The sequence below is a fragment of the Lissotriton vulgaris genome, chromosome 6 (assembly GCF_964263255.1).
Source record: "Lissotriton vulgaris chromosome 6, aLisVul1.2, whole genome shotgun sequence".
Taxonomy (NCBI): domain Eukaryota; kingdom Metazoa; phylum Chordata; class Amphibia; order Caudata; family Salamandridae; genus Lissotriton; species Lissotriton vulgaris.
In genome coordinates, this window is record NC_141694.1 from 1,344,957,544 (window position 1) to 1,344,976,993 (window position 19,450).

Sequence of the window (19,450 nt, forward strand, 5' to 3'; positions counted from 1 at the left end):
ATGAGCGGCAGGAATTGGAGGCTAAAGAAAGTGTTGATAAGAAAGCGAAGGAATTGAAAACGAAGGTGATGTTGGCACAGGTTCGTGGCACACAATCTAGAGGGAGTGATAGAGGCAGACGAGGTGGAAGTAATACGTCATATGGTCGTACGGATATAGCGGAGGATCAATGTGCCTATTGTAAAGAGTTTGGGCATTGGGCTGAAGATTGTCCGGTACTTCGTGAACAACGTAGTCAGCGTGGTCGAGGAGGTGGAAGGTCGAGGGGCAGTTATTCGGGGGCGAGAGGTGGCGGAGGTGATCGTGGAAGGGCTGAAGAGAGGGGCCGTGGCCAGGATGAACGAAATACTTTTGATAGACGAAATCAATATCAGATATCGGAGGGCGAGAATGTGGAGCATCAGGATTATGTGCATGCATAGGACTGCGTAGGATGGGGTACGGAATCAGTTGAGGTGCCGGTAGATCAGAAGGGTCCATATGTGTCAGCGGGCATTTTGGGCTCTACTGATCAGTTTTTAGTCGACACAGGAGCTACTCGTAGCGCTTTGTCAGAAAACTTGGTTCCGAGGGCTCCCCTGTCTGGCGAAATGATAACATGTGTAGGGTTTGATGGCACACCCTCCCCTAGCCCATTGTCAAAACCCCTTGCACTTTGTCTTGATAAATTTTTCAGTTTTGGTCAATTTTTGCTATCGCCCCATACATCAGATAACATCTTGGGCATTGATTTGCTTAAATATTTTCGAGCAACGATACGTTACGCTCCCGAGGGAGTGCGGGTTATTTTGAATGACAATTACCCTGAATCGGACAGGTTTTGCACTATACAAGACACTGCAGCTTTGGCCTCTCTCCCGCACACGTTATGGGCGACCTCAGACACGGATGTGGGAGAGATGCGTATTCCACCTATTCGAATTACTGTGAAGGAGGGAGTACCTTTGCCACGTGCGCCACAGTATAAGATTTCCAGGGAAGGTGAAATTGCCCTGACACACATTGTCCAAGATTTGATAACTGCAGGAGTAGTGGAGGAGGTTCCTTACAATGTTTGCAACAGCCCTATTCTTCCGATCCTTAAGAAAGATACTGACGACAAAGTCTATCGTTTTATTATTGATTTGAGAGAAACTAACAAAATTGTCATTCCCCAATACCCGGTGGTGTCTGACATCACGACATTGCTTACACTGGTGCCACCAACGGCAACAACATTTAGTGTTATTGACTTGAAAAATGCGTTCTTTTCTGTTCCTGTCCACCCTGATAGCAGATATTTGTTTGGCTTCACGTTAAATAATAAATCGTATAGATTTTGTCGTGTTCCTCAAGGTTACACTGAGAGCCCTAGTATCTACAGCCAGGCTTTGAAAAGACAGCTTGATTCTTTTGAATTACGGTCTGGGGTTGTCCTTATCCAGTACGTCGATGACCTTTTGCTTGCTGCAGACTCTTATGCACAATGTGAGGAGAGTACAATTGCTTTGCCTTCCTTTTTGGCACAGAACAATCATAAGGTTTCAAAGAAAAAGCTTCAATACTGTAGACCCAAGGTGACCTACCTCGGTCATCTTTTGTCTAAGGAGGGGCGTGCATTAACATCAGATCGAATTGAGGCGATTTTAGACACACCAATTCCCCGCACTCAGAGAGATGTACGTGCTTTCATAGGTTTGACGTCCTTTTGCAGACAGTGGATCATGGGGTTTTCGCACATTATAAAACCTTTGTTAGCGTTACTGTCCAAAACAACACCAATGCCCCTTGACTGGACAGATGAATGTCAAAATGCCTTTGAACAATTGAGACAAGCCCTTTGCTCTGCACCCGTGTTAGGTACACCAGATTATACAAAGATTTTCACGTTGTACGTGCACGAGAAAGATGGGTGCGCGTTATCAGTGTTAGTGCAAGCACACGGGGACAAACAAAGGCCATGCGCATACTTCTCGGCGGTTCTTGACCCTGTAGCACGAGGGTTACCTGGGTGCTTTCGAGCAGTTGCAGCAACAGCGGTAGCAATACGACAGAGTGAGGGAATAGTTTTATCGCACAAATTGTTGGTGTTAGTCCCCCATGCAGTTGATGCCCTGTTGAATCAGACGAAAACCCAGTATCTCACGAGTGCAGGTTTGACAGGATATGAGCTCACACTTCTGGCGCCACATATCACACTGAAAAGATGCGCTACCCTGAACCCTGCCACTTTATTGCCCTATCCGGTTGAGGAGGGTCAGGAAGAAAAACATCATGACTGTGTTTTCCTGACCGGGGAACAGACAAAGGGTCGTGTCGACTTACAGGATATGCCACTTCCAGATGTGGATGGGGAACTGTGGGTTGATGGATCGTGTTTGAGGCTGCCAGATGGTACGACTTCCGCAGCATACGCGATCACGACACTTAAGACAGTGGTAGAAACAGCTAGAATACCACAGAAATCGGCTCAAGCAGCAGAGCTGATAGCCTTGACAAGAGCCTGCGAATTGAGTGCTGGCCTATGTGTGAACATATACACAGACAGCCGGTACGCCTTCGGAGTAGCGCATGACTTCGGGCTACTCTGGAGAGAGCGTGGGTTTTTGACTTCTCATGGAGTACACATTATGCACGGAGAATTGGTGCGTGATCTCTTAAACGCGTTGCTTTGTCCAAAGAAAGTAGCGATAATTAAATGTAGTGCCCATAAAAAGGTCACCGATAAAGTGGGTCAAGGAAATGCTTTTGCAGACAGCATAGCGAGACAAATGGCTATGTCTCGAACTGACTCCCCCATGTACGTGACACAATCACAGGCTGAGCGATGGTATGATGCTAGAGCAGAGATACTAGATATTCAGAAATCAGCTACTGAATCAGAACTTGCGGCATGGGCAGCAGAAGGGGTGCTAGATGATGAGGGTTGTTGGAGAAGCAAGGATATGGAGAGATGGAAATTGCCTGCAGCTTACTTGCAGGCGATGGTTCAGATGACACATGGATTGGCGCACGTGCGAGCTCTTGCAATCACTCGATTGTTAACACGAGTTTGGGAGCATCCCGAGATTGCCAATACTGCCAAGAGAGTAGTGCAGACCTGCCTAATATGTTTGCAGCACAATCCTGCAAAGGGGACCCATACTCCGAAAGAAGGGTTCGTTCCACCTTCTGCGCCATTCGAGGTACTCCAAATGGATTATATCCAGCTTGAGCGTTGCAATAACCTTAAGTATGTCTTAGTGGTGGTGTGTGCCTTTAGCAAATGGGTTGAGGCCTTCCCCACGAAAGATAATACAGCTTTGACAACGGCTAAGGTGTTGCTCAAGGAGTACTTCCCTCGATTTGGAGTTTGCAAATTTTTGTGGAGCGATAATGGGCCTCATTTTGTCGGGAAAATTGTGGAGTATGTGCTGAAGGGGTTGGGGATCCAGCAGAAGTTTCATGCTGTGTTCCACCCTCAGTCAGCAGGTCTTGTCGAGCGGTACAATGCCACGTTGAAACTAAAACTGGCTAAGATTTTAGCGTCTACGTCATTGAAGTGGCCGGATGCTTTACCGCTAGCATTGCTCTCTCTCAGATCAGTGCCCCACTCTCGAACAGGCCTCACACCGTATGAAGTGGTGTTTGGAAGGCCTATGAATATTTGGGGAGTGCCTAAGCCGCGATTGATACATGATGTGCCTGGTATAATGATGAACGATTATTTGGCACGATTAACAAATGATTTGCTTTCTATTCATCAACAGGTTCGAGAAGCGCTCCCCGACAATTCTACTGGAGAGGCTCACAATCTTCGTCCTGGGGATTTTGTGATGATCCGGTCGTTTGAGAGGGCGAACAGCTAGGAACCGAGGTGGCGTGGCCCCGAGCAGGTCCTCCTGGCTACTCGAACAGCTGTACGAGTGACTAACAGAAAGCGGTGGGTGCACTCAACTCACTGCCGTCGCGTCTCTCCTGATCTGGTGAATCCTGCCGTGCTGACCGACGACAAGGAAATTCTGGATAAAGAAAAGAGCCCAGCTGTGACATCGGCCGAAGTCGAGGGAGCCTTCCCGGACCACCCTGTTTCTGGACGACAGCGTTACAATCTGCGGCCATGATAAGAAGATTTTTTTGGTTTTCGAGACTGGTTGGTTACAGCTCTGGGGTTTGTGAAACGGAAGCCGGGAATCTCAAGGGGGGGATCAGTTCTGCCAAGAGTAGCGACACCCGTCTTGACCCCGGAGAAGAAAACAGAGGCTACCTCGGAGCTCAGCACCGTATTTTTCTTTTTTAGGTATATATATATATATGTACATTTGAGACTTTGTGAACTCTTTGAACTCTTTGAGACTTTGTGAACTCTTTGAACTATGGCGTCCACTGCATCGCGAGACAAAAGAATACTTGGTGCCATCTTATTCGTCTTGACAATTGTGGTAATAGCAGTGATAGCTTGGGTAGTTGAACTCGTGGTGCCTGCACGTGAACATTTGCTGCCGACTACCCCGGCTCCATCTGAACATTTTCACTTCACCTTGCCCTACCATGAAGAACGGCACCGGCAGACTTATTTAAACAATAGTTTTATTCAGATCCTGCATCATACTCATAACATGACAAATACTTCTAATTGCTGGGTGTGTGGGATGTTGCCTGGTCATCAGAAGAAAGGGGGCACTCCACTCATTCCACTCCCGTTTTCACATAATGGGTCCTGCAATGCCTGGTACACTCTTCTATTCACTTTGCGATGGCCAACGAAAGGGGGGGTGCTTTTCCGTTTGAATAAAATTTGCTACCATGACCGGGATGGGTATCCACGAGCTGAGGGTACTCGATTTGAATGGGAGGAATACCGCCCCGACAATGCATCTGCACCCCGTATTTACAGCAACCAAAGGAACATCAATGTATCCAGTTCACATGTTATTAATGTTATTGCCACTAAAGCTGATTTGGGCATACGTAATAAAGGTACAATCCCGGTTGGAAAAAGTGAATGCAACACTACACTTACATTTGACAGCCTGAATGGCATATCGTTTGTAGCATCTCGTAATACTTATTTTATTTGTGGAACGAAGGGCTATCATCAGCTTCCGTTGGGATGGTTAGGCACTTGTTATGTATCCTTTGTATTGCCCCCTGTATTCATTGCCCCACCCATGTATCATAATGACTATGTACTTTATCATGATTTCGTGTTGAATCGTGTTAAACGTACTGTTGTTCTGGACGACATCGACCAGACTGATACTGCTTTGCAACAATATGTGGACTTTAATTTGGGACTGTTCTCCTTTGTGGGGGCTGCTTTGAATAGTCGGAAAATACGACGATTGACCCGTGTTGTTGAGGCTGTAGCCAATGATACTGCTATTGCATTAGGAAATATTACCGAAGAACTTCAGATTTCTAGGATTGTTACGCTTCAGAACAGAATGGTTCTAGATGTGGTTCTAGCTGACTGTGGGGGGGCATGTAGAATCATCGGAAGCAGCTGCTGTGTATACGTACCTGATAATTCGCCATCTGTTTATGATGCCATTTCGAAGTTGCACAAAATAGCTGCAGAAATACACCCAGACAATGGAACTTGGACTCTTTCAGGATGGTTCTGGTCCACACTTACAGCTTGGGGTTGGAAACTATTAACAATTCTATGTGTCATTATTGGGATACTGTTCTTCGTATGCTTATGTATACAATGTGGTCCTGCCCTATGTTCCATGTGTTTATCAGCCTGCATTCCATCCAGACGTACTCTTGCTCAGAATGAAATGGTACTATAAAAAGAAGTTGCTCAAATAATGCTGATTGATATCGAGGATGAATACCCGGACTATGTCCACTATGAGGTAGCTTCAGCTAAACGCTAAAAGGGTCATCTGTCGTAATTTGACGATGGCTGGGTTAGCGCTTAGCTTTGCTACACGTTATTCTCCTTAACTTGGCCATATTAGAAAACGCCATCTTGTACGTTACGGCGGCCATCTTAGATCATGAGCGGCCTCGTGGCCAGCGTGCCCTTTAGTCCGTTGTCCGTACCACTGACCACTCGAGTTTGCCCAGCAACAGGCTATTTTTAGTAACGGTCAAGCCTGTACATGCTCAGTCCCAACTGACCAGTCACCCCTCAGGAATGTGCCGCCAAACTGACCAGTGAGATTGTAACCCCTCCCATGAGTTGGCTGTGTTCCAAAAATGACCATATATGTACATAAAGCTCTGTAACTTTGTACCGCCTATCTTTTATTACCTGTAAACTGTATAAAAGACCGAGTCACACCAACGTTCGGTGTGATACTTCTTGCATTGCCGAAGGGTGCTGTAGGAATGTACCACCACCCCATGGGGTCTTAATAAACTTGTTCTTTGTACTTTTCAGTTTCCGTGCCAACAGTTCTTTCAGTGTAAGTGGGTTATCTACGGAGCATGTAGGCCTTGGGAACCCGATACCACACAAGGATTGGTTAGCTGACCTCACTTATTGTCAGGAGAAAAACACTGTATATGCTGAGCTACTCCCTACCCACTCGAGGCCCTGTGACATCTGGGAACACCTCACCTCCTACCTGCTGAAAGCGATGGTAAGCAACAATGATGATAACACTGAGAACCGGTAGACTAGCTGTTAAACAGCGGATGCTGGACCCCAACTTAGTGAGGTGGCCCTCTAGAACACCGGTTGCGTAATTCTGTAGTTCTCTCATGCCGATGCCAGATATAATGTACTGTGTCTTGCACTTTTACACCTCACATCCTTTTTTTCATGTGCTGCATCCCCGTATCCTTGCACTGTAACTGTAATGCCCACTTGTTCAGTAATTGTTTCTAGTGTGATACTAAAAATGTCAATAAACAAATTAATAACATTTTTTTTAAATGAACACAAACCTGTTATAAAACGAAAGGTATACAGAATACAGGCAGAGAAGATTCCGCTGAACAATATTTTTAAGGGTAGTGCAAGTAACAGATCAAATTTTTACGCTTAGATGATAAAGCAATGTGCCAAATACGCAGAACGCAGGCCTTTTGTGGAATGACACATCTGAAACAGTGCTACACTAAAGTAGGTTGAAAGCTTGTCTTGCTCACAGGCTGGCCTAATACATTCCAGGCAAAGTATGTTTAGAGCAAGCAAAGACAAAGAATGGTGATAGTCAGTGGAATATTGTAAAAACACTGGGCTATTCCCAAACCCAGAGAGAAGAGCAGCAATTTTGATATTTTAAAACTATAATTAACACAAATCACAGCATTTAAAAGTGTGTTACCACAGTACTGGCGGAACTGTCAGAGTTCAGTTTGATTGAAAGCATCCGGAGAAACTTAAAAGTTTTGACATTTAGTAATGGGTTAGAAGGAATAAGGCTGGCAACGACTGCCTGCTGGCAGGTGCACACTCCTAGCCGAATTAAATCGACATGGAGAATAATTCCTCTTTACTGCAGCAATTGAGGGCAGATACATAGGATGTGGATTAAGGGTTATTTTTCTTGTACGCATTAGCTGCTGCTTGGGTCATAGGGTACTGAGCAGCTCCAGGTCAGAAAGTGAGCATGAAGATTCCACTCACCCAGTCATAATGCCACAAGCTTTGCCTTAATCCATATATGGTATGTGCAGGAAAAATAGTTCTGCTGCTTATTGGAAGAATAGGAGTTTATAACTGACCAAGCATGGGAGCGTTTGCTTAGGTCTGATACATGCTACAGTTTAGATTTTTTTTGCCGTGTATGTTGTTAAATTCTTAAAGACCTGGTGAGAGAGGTGTCAGAGCCAGACTCCGCAGGAACCGATTGCAGCAATTTGGGTCCACCTCCCGATCGCACCAACACCCCTTGTTGTTTGCACAGGGTGTTCGAGTGATCAAGCGAGGGAAAATAAGAGAACAAAACAATAACCAGGAGGGGAAGGAAAGGGACAGCTGGGAAGGGATGGCTGTATGTGAGAAAAACACTGCTCCATTCATTGATTCGTACCTCGTGCTATCATGAACAAACAGCCCCCCTCCTGGTTTCTTGAAAAACGTGAAATCGTAAATCTTCCCAAAATATAATTGGCACTCTATCCTTTAAGATGTAGTTCCTTAGAAATGATAAGTTTTTCCCCCAATGTAACGTGCTCCAAAGTAAAATGACCAAATGTTCCAGACTAGCATTCAATACGAGTTGCCACTCGAGGTACACGGTATGATGTAGCTTCCGACTACTATCATCCGCTGACCAGTCAAATTAGATGTCCAATAACCCCTCAGTTACGACGAACAAAGTTCCAATAATACCAGACACGGCAGAATGTAGGGCGCTACCCCACTATTCTCCGCTCTGGTGAGTTTAATGTTACCTCCTCTCTTCTTCCTCGGAACGCTTGAACACAGGCTCAGCTTACCGCTTCACTCCGCGCTACGAAGGAACAGTTCTATCACAAACACAGCGGACCCGCTGTTTGACTTCACAGAGGTTCCTCCCTTCTTCCTCATCCGGAATTACGGAACGCCAACAACGAGCGGAGCTGTTCAAGACACAGCCCGCCCTTCGGTACCTGTTTGCTAAAAGGCAGACCTCCGTTCCCACAGCCGCTGGAATCTTTAACCTTTCTTCTGCTAGGTCTTCAGAAGTCGCTCTGGAATGCAGCGACACAGTTCTCTTCCATGTAACACCAGCAAAAACAAATTACGTGCAATGTCTCCAGGCCCCGCCCCCTCTTTTATTCCTCAAGGAAGCACAGGGAATTCTGGGAGATGTAGTCCTAGACACTAGGCAGGCGCGATATCGTTTGCAAATCCTGACAGTATGTCCCCGTTCCTAGCGCCTCCTAGGACCCAATATAGCCGGACAACTCAATCGGAATGGCATACTGTGGACCAGGGTTCCCAGGAATCATCCTTCATAGTATATCTCTTCCTGGATACCAAGTAACCAAGCACCCCTTGTTGCATCCTGAAAACACAAACATTCCGAATCACATACTCAACTCCCCCATCCTTCGACACCGGTGGAGGAATCCCCCTTTTGGCTGACCCTGCCGGTTTCAACCGCTGAACCCAAGACACAGGGTGACCCCGCCAAGATCTGGGCAACTTCCGTTTATAAGCAACAGGTTTAATTGTTTTAACAAGCGGACAGGAACCAATGGATCGGGGGCGGTAAACGCTGCGCGTTTTTCTATGTCCTTTTTTTGTCAACAGCCATACCATATCACCCACCACATAACAGTGGCTCTCCACACAACGCTGGTTCTCCCTGTTTTCATCATCTTTCTTGGCCTTTACAATTTGCGCTCCCCCCCCCTTGGCTCGGGTACCTATCTCCCCTTGTGCAACAGGCATATTCTCCTGTATTATCACCTCTGTAGGCACCACTGACAAAGTCGATCTAGATAGCTTGCATCCTTGACACTCAGGTATAACGACTCCTTGTACCTGGTCTATGCGACCATCGGAACCCCTCTGCGGGGACAAAACTTCAGCCTGCCTTGCACCGAAAACATCCAGAATTACAGTGTGTTCAACCGGTAACTTCACCTCCTTCTCTGCTGCGATGGCTATGAGAAACGGACTAGCCAACACTGCTATATGTGGGCCCACACAGGGAACCAAATGCTCTCGACAAAATTCTGCCAAAAAATGAATCGTTCTGGATTTCCAGTCTATAGTGGGATTATGATACCTCAACCAGGGCATCCCCAGAATTATCTCAAACTGCGGAGCGTCTATAATATTCAACTCCAACATCTCAGAGTGTCTCCCTTCTTCTACCTCCATGGACACCAACAGTTCAGCTGTCTTTTCGGTGATGAGCCCAGATTTAATCGGTTGCCCATCCACAGCCCACACCTCCTCCGGACTATCCCTAGGAACTCTTGGCAACCCCAATCGTGAAACCAACCCGTTATCAATGAAGTTGCCGGTGGCACCAGAATCTAACATCACTAGAACGGCATGAGTTCTGTGTTCGCATTCAACCAGCATGTTCAATACCAATTGTGACTCCGTTTCACTTATCTCCTTCGTGGATAAGGAAGTAAGCTTCCACTGAGGAGCTTCATTCTCTCCCATGTACGGGGAATCCCTAACCTCCGATGCCCTTACCGTCGAAGAGGCTAACACTTTCCTGTTCTTATCCCAAGTACTAGCTCCCTTGTTTTTAAGTGGACACTCCCTGACGTAATGGCCTTTCCTGCCACAGTACATACACAAACCCTGGACCCTCCTACTCTCTCTTTCTTCTCTGGACAAGGGGGCCCTTAATGCGCCTATTTCCATGGGTTCTGGTCCTGGGTCTGTTGGACTCTCTGTCTTGGGTGGAATCCTGTCATAACGATAATTCCCCTCCTGCCATCTCTTCCTACCCCCACCTCTCTCAGTCAGTTTACAGTCCAGTCTCAATGCCAAGTTGATCATGTCTATACAGGAAGTGGGTTGAGGGTCTATCATAGCGATCCCATCCTTGATCTCATCTCTGAGCCCTTGATAGAAGAGAGACATCCGTTTCCCCTCTGGCCAATCAGACTCTGCCACCAGGCGATTAAAGGATGTTAAGTAAGTAATTAACTCTCCTCTACCCTGTTTTAATTCCATTAGGTCTTTGTCAGCACTAAAAGTATTTCCCCTTCTGTCAAATACCTTTTCAAATTCAGTTCTAAATGCTGACCAATCGGAAAGTATAGCATCATCATTCCTAACCAATGGGACAGCCCAAAGAGCGGCTTCGCCTACTAAATATGAAATGGCGAATGCCACTCTGGAATGATTACTCGGGAATGCAGCAGGTTTGCAAGAAAAATGAAGCAACACTTGAGTGAGGAACACCTGTATTTTACGGGGGTCACCTGCATACCGCTCGGGAGTAGCCAAAGGGATAGGGGGGGGAATAGTAACCTGAACTTGAGATGGACCGGAGGAAAAAGGATTTTTTGACAACTGTTCTACTCTGTCCTTCAATGTAATAGCTTCAGCCTTAGATGCTGCCAATTCCTGCTGCACCAACACTAATGCGTGTAATACATCCTCCAAGGTGGCCATATCTGCCACAATCGAATCAGGCGGAGTACAATTCGTGGGCACGTAATTCTGTCAGAGCCAGACTCCGCAGGAACCGATTGCAGCAATATGGGTCCACCTCCCGATCGCACCAACACCCCTTGTTGTTTGCACAGGGTGTTCGAGTGATCAAGCGAGGGAAAATAAGAGAACAAAACAATAACCAGGAGGGGAAGGAAAGGGACAGCTGGGAAGGGATGGCTGTATGTGAGAAAAACACTGCTCCATTCATTGATTCGTACCTCGTGCTATCATGAACAAACAGCCCCCCTCCTGGTTTCTTGAAAAACGTGAAATCGTAAATCTTCCCAAAATATAATTGGCACTCTATCCTTTAAGATGTAGTTCCTTAGAAATGATAAGTTTTTCCCCCAATGTAACGTGCTCCAAAGTAAAATGACCAAATGTTCCAGACTAGCATTCAATACGAGTTGCCACTCGAGGTACACGGTATGATGTAGCTTCCGACTACTATCATCCGCTGACCAGTCAAATTAGATGTCCAATAACCCCTCAGTTACGACGAACAAAGTTCCAATAATACCAGACACGGCAGAATGTAGGGCGCTGCCCCACTATTCTCCGCTCTGGTGAGTTTAATGTTACCTCCTCTCTTCTTCCTCGGAACGCTTGAACACAGGCTCAGCTTACCGCTTCACTCCGCGCTACGAAGGAACAGTTCTATCACAAACACAGCGGACCCGCTGTTTGACTTCACAGAGGTTCCTCCCTTCTTCCTCATCCGGAATTACGGAACGCCAACAACGAGCGGAGCTGTTCAAGACACAGCCCGCCCTTCGGTACCTGTCTGCTAAAAGGCAGACCTCCGTTCCCACAGCCGCTGGAATCTTTAACCTTTCTTCTGCTAGGTCTTCAGAAGTCGCTCTGGAATGCAGCGACACAGTTCTCTTCCATGTAACACCAGCAAAAACAAATTACGTGCAATGTCTCCAGGCCCCGCCCCCTCTTTTATTCCTCAAGGAAGCACAGGGAATTCTGGGAGATGTAGTCCTAGACACTAGGCAGGCGCGATATCGTTTGCAAATCCTGACAAGAGGTGTTTATTCCACGCCTCAGACAAGGAGAATTCCACCAGTTTGTCCTGGAGATGTTGCTTGTATGTTGATCTTGAATCGGCGCCTCTAATTCACACCAGTGTAGACCATGCATGGTGTCGGGTGGTAACCGGTTTGAGCCTATGACAGAACAAAATGGACACACCAGCCTCTGGCCCAATGCTGTTTTAAGATGTTGTACTCAAGTCTCACTTGCACCGGTGATGCACTCTTTGGAAGGCATAGTGGCTTTGTAGATTCTGGTAACCAGTTTGTCTACTGACCCAGCTTGCCTGCCCAGGATGTTTTTACTCCCATGGATTGGTACAGTACTACTCAAGTAGCCCTTTAAACATGTCTAAGGTCTGCTACTGCAGAGTCTGTGAGTGCAGTTTAAACTGGCATATCGATCTGGCAGGATAGCCTGCTTGACAGGCCCGGATCTTCCTTTTTTGCACATACGCCACCCCTAGGGTAGGTCTTGGACAGCCCCAAGGGGGAGTGCAGTGTATTTAAAAAGTTAGACATGTACCTTTATGTTTTACATGTCCTGGTAGTGAAAAACAATTAAATTAGTTTTTCACTCCTGCAAGGCGTATCTATCCTATAATTTAGCATTGGGATTACCTTATTACATTTTATAAGTGTAATTCACAAACTGGAAGAGATCACATTTTGGAGTTTGGTGTCTCTGGGATCGCACTTTAAAATTACAACTTAAGATGAAGTATGATTTTAAATTGCAATTCTGAAAAAGCCACTTTTAGAAAATTGAAGGGATAAGTAACTGAATCATCTTGGCCCCTTGTTTTATTTGCTTTATTTTTCAAATACCTTTTCTTTCTATTGCGACTTTATATCATGTCATCAAAGGGCCACTTTTTTTTACTTTTTATCTGTACACGAACATACAGCACAGAGCTGTAAGGCAACATTCAACATAAATCACATGTAAAGTGTTAAACTCAAATAATACAACATAAATCAAATGTAACATGTTAAGCTCATATAATACAAAGAATGAACGCACGTTAATAACATTCATATACAAATTAAGACACCAAACTTGTGAAATACAAATTCCAATCAGCTTTTCCTGACTAAAACCAGAGATAACCTATCACGGTTATTCTGAATGTAGTGAATCTCTTGGTGCTTTTACACTCTTGGGGGCTACTGCATTGACTCAGGTAAAAGTGGGATAGTGCTTGTGTGTAGATTAGTCCACTAAAGTGTCCTATTCTTGCAGGCTGTTCCCCAAGTTATTTTGTTGAGACGTGATTCAGTTACTTGCCCCTTCATTTCTGAGTCAATTACAATTGAAAGACTATAGCTAGATTCATCATTTTTTCTTGCACTGTAGAAGAGATCCAATTTTATACATTCACTTTTTGAAAGTTGGTATTTTCTTACTTTGGCAATTTGGTGCCTGTTGTCTCTATCTTACTGCATGTCTGGGTTGCTGTGCTGAGTATGGAGCCAGGGAAGGAACGGCAGGCATCTCTTTGGAACCTTCCCCACTTCAAAGGAACAACTGGGTATAAGTATTGGGCCTCTGACACCAGCAACTCAGTACACTTCTGTGTGGATACTCTGCCAGGAAGAAGGACTGCTGTTATGCTGAAAGGACAGGAGTACACCTGTTAACCCAGTTGAGAGCCGTGTAGAGTATGCATACACAAAACAATGTATTAACCAGTAATCATTCACAAGGCAATTAAACAAGAGGAATTAATCAAAAGGAGAGAAGGATAAAAGGGAGACCCAAAGAAGTTTGTAAGAAAAAAGGTTCTTATTTGCAAGTAGTTATAACAGCACTACAGTACATTATATGTATAAGTAACCATGAGTGGGTTGTGCATTGGACGTCCTTGTGATAGTGGATGGTAGTGACACAATGAGGTGACAAAACAGCGTCAACAGCGCAAAAATCACAAGAAGATTGGTGGTCAATACCAAAAATGAAGGTATATACAAGATAAATATTCCGCTTTAAATTATTTATATTGACCAAATTGAAGCCAGAGATAACGCTGGGTGGTCGACGGCGTTTTGACCTGTCTTAGTTTAAGTCGTCATCAGGACCAGGTTACTTGAATTTCATATAGGGCTGAATAGTAGGAGGATGGTCCAAGTCAACAGGTGAGGAAGGTAAGGCCATCCAATAGGTATCTGCAGGGGTTTAAACTTGTTTGGACAACGTAGCACTAAATAAAGTCCCTGTGGGATGCAAAGGCATGGCAGGTCTGCACGGCAAAACAATGCCATCTGCGATGAGGTACCAATCTCCGTTGGTAAAATCCAAAGTGGAGTGAAGCAGGCAGGAGCACCACGTCAAAAAACTGCTGTTAGCACTAGCGTAAAATCGGAGGCAAGCCAGTTGTTTGAACGAGCAAGGCTCACCCGCGGGGAAAAATCGCAGTCAGAGCAGTGTCCATAATAAAATAAGGCGAATGGGTGAAATGAAGTGTCCCGTCACAGTAGCAACAAATGGACTGCCACTCTGCTGGACTGCTACCCTGAAGTGGAGAAGTGTGGCTCAATGGTTAGAGCGGCAGACCCTGATGCAGGGGTCTGGCTCGGGACCAGGGTTCAATTCCTGCCTCAGCGGGTCTTGGGCTCAATTTCCCCTGACCTGATAATTCGTGCCTCAGTGCCTATTCTATTTACAAAAGGGGGTGGTGATGAACAGAGTGTCTGAATTGAGCAGACCACTCTTACCCAGTCCAAAGATCAGGGCTTGATCCATCACCGTTATTTATCTCACTGCCCCATCCCAGCTCAGAACCTGGCTATATGCAAATCAGTCTGTCCCTGGCCCAGTGCATCATGGGAACAGGGCAGACTAAACTACCAAGCCAATTCTTTACCAGAAAGGAGACAAGCTACCGGGGACCGGTTTCTGGCATTTCAGCCTCTTCGGCCCGGCTTGCTTGAATCCTGATGGAGCAGTGAGAAAGGGACTCATGTCTGAGTATACCCTGCCACACCTATAGTGGCCAAAATCGATTTACAAAAGGGGGTGGTGATGAACAGAGTGTCTGAATTGAGCAGACCACTCTTACCCAGTCCAAAGATCAGGGCTTGATCCATCACCGTTATTTATCTCACTGCCCCATCCCAGCTCAGAACCTGGCTATATGCAAATCAGTCTGTCCCTGGCCCAGTGCATCATGGGAACAGGGCAGACTAAACTACCAAGCCAATTCTTTACCAGAAAGGAGACAAGCTACCGGGGACCGGTTTCTGGCATTTCAGCCTCTTCGGCCCGGCTTGCTTGAATCCTGATGGAGCAGTGAGAAAGGGACTCATGTCTGAGTATACCCTGCCACACCTATAGTGGCCAAAATCGATTTACAAAAGGGGGTGGTGATGAACAGAGTGTCTGAATTGAGCAGACCACTCTTACCCAGTCCAAAGATCAGGGCTTGATCCATCACCGTTATTTATCTCACTGCCCCATCCCAGCTCAGAACCTGGCTATATGCAAATCAGTCTGTCCCTGGCCCAGTGCATCATGGGAACAGGGCAGACTAAACTACCAAGCCAATTCTTTACCAGAAAGGAGACAAGCTACCGGGGACCGGTTTCTGGCATTTCAGCCTCTTCGGCCCGGCTTGCTTGAATCCTGATGGAGCAGTGAGAAAGGGACTCATGTCTGAGTATACCCTGCCACACCTATAGTGGCCAAAATCGATTTACAAAAGGGGGTGGTGATGAACAGAGTGTCTGAATTGAGCAGACCACTCTTACCCAGTCCAAAGATCAGGGCTTGATCCATCACCGTTATTTATCTCACTGCCCCATCCCAGCTCAGAACCTGGCTATATGCAAATCAGTCTGTCCCTGGCCCAGTGCATCATGGGAACAGGGCAGACTAAACTACCAAGCCAATTCTTTACCAGAAAGGAGACAAGCTACCGGGGACCGGTTTCTGGCATTTCAGCCTCTTCGGCCCGGCTTGCTTGAATCCTGATGGAGCAGTGAGAAAGGGACTCATGTCTGAGTATACCCTGCCACACCTATAGTGGCCAAAATTGATTTACAAAAGGGGGTGGTGATGAACAGAGTGTCTGAATTGAGCAGACCACTCTTACCCAGTCCAAAGATCAGGGCTTGATCCATCACCGTTATTTATCTCACTGCCCCATCCCAGCTCAGAACCTGGCTATATGCAAATCAGTCTGTCCCTGGCCCAGTGCATCATGGGAACAGGGCAGACTAAACTACCAAGCCAATTCTTTACCAGAAAGGAGACAAGCTACCGGGGACCGGTTTCTGGCATTTCAGCCTCTTCGGCCCGGCTTGCTTGAATCCTGATGGAGCAGTGAGAAAGGGACTCATGTCTGAGTATACCCTGCCACACCTATAGTGGCCAAAATCGATTTACAAAAGGGGGTGGTGATGAACAGAGTGTCTGAATTGAGCAGACCACTCTTACCCAGTCCAAAGATCAGGGCTTGATCCATCACCGTTATTTATCTCACTGCCCCATCCCAGCTCAGAACCTGGCTATATGCAAATCAGTCTGTCCCTGGCCCAGTGCATCATGGGAACAGGGCAGACTAAACTACCAAGCCAATTCTTTACCAGAAAGGAGACAAGCTACCGGGGACCGGTTTCTGGCATTTCAGCCTCTTCGGCCCGGCTTGCTTGAATCCTGATGGAGCAGTGAGAAAGGGACTCATGTCTGAGTATACCCTGCCACACCTATAGTGGCCAAAATCGATTTACAAAAGGGGGTGGTGATGAACAGAGTGTCTGAATTGAGCAGACCACTCTTACCCAGTCCAAAGATCAGGGCTTGATCCATCACCGTTATTTATCTCACTGCCCCATCCCAGCTCAGAACCTGGCTATATGCAAATCAGTCTGTCCCTGGCCCAGTGCATCATGGGAACAGGGCAGACTAAACTACCAAGCCAATTCTTTACCAGAAAGGAGACAAGCTACCGGGGACCGGTTTCTGGCATTTCAGCCTCTTCGGCCCGGCTTGCTTGAATCCTGATGGAGCAGTGAGAAAGGGACTCATGTCTGAGTATACCCTGCCACACCTATAGTGGCCAAAATCGATTTACAAAAGGGGGTGGTGATGAACAGAGTGTCTGAATTGAGCAGACCACTCTTACCCAGTCCAAAGATCAGGGCTTGATCCATCACCGTTATTTATCTCACTGCCCCATCCCAGCTCAGAACCTGGCTATATGCAAATCAGTCTGTCCCTGGCCCAGTGCATCATGGGAACAGGGCAGACTAAACTACCAAGCCAATTCTTTACCAGAAAGGAGACAAGCTACCGGGGACCGGTTTCTGGCATTTCAGCCTCTTCGGCCCGGCTTGCTTGAATCCTGATGGAGCAGTGAGAAAGGGACTCATGTCTGAGTATGGTGCAGTGAGCTAAAAAACGGTATTGGATCTAGCCCTGATCTCTTGACTGGGTGAGAGCTTTCTGCTTAATTCAGAGACTCTGTCCCTCACCACCCCTTGTTGTAAATATTTTTGTCCACCCTAAGCGTGGAAGGGTATTCTCAGATGTGAGACCCTTGCTCATTGCACCATCAGGATTCAAGCAAACCGGGCCGAAGACGGCTGTAATGCCAGAAACCGGTCCCCGGGAGCTTGTTTCCTTCCCAGTGTAAGAATTGGCTTTTGTAGTTTGGTTTGCCCTGTTCCCATCATGCACTGGGACAGGAACAGACTAATTTGCATACAGCCAGGTTCTGAAACTGGGATGGTGCAGTGAGCTAAAAAACGGTGTTGGATCTAGCCCTGATCTCTTGACTGGGTGAGAGCTTTCTGCTTAATTCAGAGACTCTGTCCCTCACCACCCCTTGTTGTAAATATTTTTGTCCACCCTAAGCGTGGAAGGGTATTCTCAGATGTGAGACCCTTGCTCATTGCACCATCAGGATTCAAGCAAACCGGGCCGAAGACGGCTGTAATGCCAGAAACCGGTCCCCGGGAGCTTGTTTCCTTCCCAGTGTAAGAATTGGCTTTTGTAGTTTGGTTTGCCCTGTTCCCATCATGCACTGGGACAGGAACAGACTAATTTGCATACAGCCAGGTTCTGAAACTGGGATGGTGCAGTGAGCTAAAAAACGGTGTTGGATCTAGCCCTGATCTCTTGACTGGGTGAGAGCTTTCTGCTTAATTCAGAGACTCTGTCCCTCACCACCCCTTGTTGTAAATATCAGTGCCTATTCTAATCATGGGTCCCACTCTGCAACTCTGGGCAATAGCTTGCTTCATCTCCACAACGGGCCAAACAGTGCTGGGATGCCTGGCTTCACCTTGGGGGTGCCCAGGAGTGGACATTTCACAGGGAAAGGCCAGGAAGGGTTCCACAGCGGTATGTGTTAAAGCGCCAGGACTCCCCAGTTGGGGTATTAGTGCGCTTTACAAGTACAAATTCTTCTTCTTGTTGTGCTGACCTGCTTCCCTCTTGTCTGGGGCAGAAGAACTGGACCCGGAACCCATCTTGTAAACCATGACCTCAGAGTGAATCTAAGGGCTGGTTGGCTGGCCTCCTGATCTGAGCCTCAGGAGCATAACAGGCTCCCCACATCTGCTGGACCCGTCTTCAACAAGCTCCTGACTACCAAGAGGAGCCTCTCAGGTCCTGGGCCCCTAAGAGTGGTTTTTGGCTCCTCAAATCAATATTTTGGGCTCTTCGTGAATTCAAACATGCCTGTTGGCATCAGAACACTACCATTTGCCTGATCAGCGCAAGCCACCACAATCTCTTGGCATTGTAAGTATCACCGCTCTTAACCGTGAGGCTCCAGCTCGCACGTCGGCGCTGCACATCCAGTTCGACATGCCGGGGGATCACAGCCAATGATGCTGTTCTTGGTCCTAGCGAACTTTTTCCCAGCAAACGTGAAACTAGGCACAATTCTTGAGATGGCAAAACTTCACCGGGACTTATCTGGCACTGTATCCGACCCACATTCAAGCACAGTTGGACTGAACTTTTGGCGTTAACCCAGTCTGGAACAATCAGATATCACCTGTTGACACTTTATACGTTTAAACACTATTTTGCAGTTTAATCTTTAAAATTTCATAACTCTAGTTCTACTTATTGCATGTTTGTCGTTTAGGTCTTGTTTTGTTCAGTAAATTAAGTGTTATTTTCTAACCTGATGTGAAATTGTCTTGTGTGGTGTTTTCACTGTTTTACCTTTTGAAGAATTGCACAAGTACTTTACATATTGTCTCTAAAGCTAGGCCTGGCAGATCTGTGCCAAGTTACCACAGGCTAAGCACTGGCTAAATTAGGGTGTGTTTGCGACTTACCCTGACCTGGATTGTGGTTACTGCTTAACCATGGCTCATATCCAAGTCAACCAGGAACTCAATTTCTAGCAAATTTACTATC